Raw genomic sequence first — 1,611 nt, forward strand, 5'->3', positions numbered from 1 at the left:
TGATACAACATATCATAGCCCGTGAAAAACCACCAGACTTCTTTTAGACAGCTTGGAGAATTGCTTTAAATTGAGGTGAGGAACTATTTTTCCAGGGACAAAGCATATTTGCTCTACAGGATACTTAGCTGAGAAACAAGATTTAAACTTAGATCTCCACCTGGCAGGGCAAAGATTTGGCATTTAGTTCAATGTTCTGTGCAGTGTTTTAATTTCCATAAGCTAACATATGAAATGGCCACACATATTTCCACATATGCCAAGTTGAAAACATCAATGGTTCTGTTTAATGCAGTTCATATCATTTGTTGAAACGAGTTTGATGTAATAACATCCTCTAGTTATACACATTGAATTATTTGGCTTGCTAATCGTAACATTGGTACTAGCAATCTAGTTTTATAGAGCAGATGTCATGCTTTGAAATCCTGTAATGAATGGGGACCTACTTAATTTGTGGTTTTGAGGATTTCATGGAAATCGTGAAATCTGAGATTATCTGTGAAATCCACAAAATCAATAACAAAAAAAATCTTAATAAAAATAAAATGCTGCCTCCCTAGTGGGAGCCTGTGGTCCTCACTGCTGGGAGGGGAAGGCACCAACTGGCGGGGCAGCATGAAGGGCATCAGACAAGATGGCAGCTGTCTTCTCATCCCTCCTTCCCCCGCTAGGGCTTCTCCACCAATCAGTGCCAACTGGTAGGGAAGCATGAAGGACAGCCGGCTATTAAGATGGTGGCTGCCCCTTCATCCCTCCTTCCCCCCAGGGCCTCTCTGCCAATCAGTGCTGGGGTGTGGAGCTGCCATGAAATGCCTACAAAATGGGCTCTGTGCACCTTGAGCATGTTGCAAAAAACACTTTTTCTTGCCACAATTTAAGTAGACCCCTAATAATTAATCTATTTGTAAATATTTATAAACATTAAGTCATCTTTGTGATTTCTAATATCCCATTTAAATGGCATAAGCTAGCTAACATTCATGTAGCCCCAATTAATACAGGTATTCTTGCCCTCAGGTGAGACAGATGGGAAAAGGTAGGCAACTTTAAGAATGGAGAAAATTTAAAATGTGCCTCATCTAAGAAGAATCACAGAAAGTTATGTTGTACAGGAAATTTTTTCTCCTGCCAAAGCAAAATTGATGGAGTATAAGTTTTACGAGCTCTGACATAATACCATTGTCAAAACCTCTGTGGGCCATACCAGTATTCTCTACAGCAGGATTTCAAATATGAAAAGTTCAACCAGCATTTATATGTGGAGTTTTTCTTCAATACTTTATGGGAACATGAGCTAGCTGTGAAATTCAGGCTCAGTTTTCTAGCTAGGTTCAAATTCAGGCTCAAATTTCCATCCCAAGGCTTGTGGATGCTTTGATTCTTAGTTCTTGAAGTGTTACCATTAACTTAATAAAGAAGGATCAGCCCTTCAGCTGTAATACATTAAAATAGGGGCTGACAACTTAGGTCTATAGGCACTACTCCTAAATAGTTGCTGGTTGCCTTTTAACACAGGGGCAGGCAAACTTTTTTAGCTAGAACCTGTGACCTGGCCTGCGGTAGCATTGGGTCTGGTCCTAGTGGCGGAGGCGGGGGGGGGGTGAATTT

The sequence above is a fragment of the Gavialis gangeticus genome, unplaced genomic scaffold (genome assembly GCF_001723915.1).
Source record: "Gavialis gangeticus isolate Ggan-Ray unplaced genomic scaffold, GavGan_comp1, whole genome shotgun sequence".
NCBI lineage: Eukaryota > Metazoa > Chordata > Crocodylia > Gavialidae > Gavialis > Gavialis gangeticus.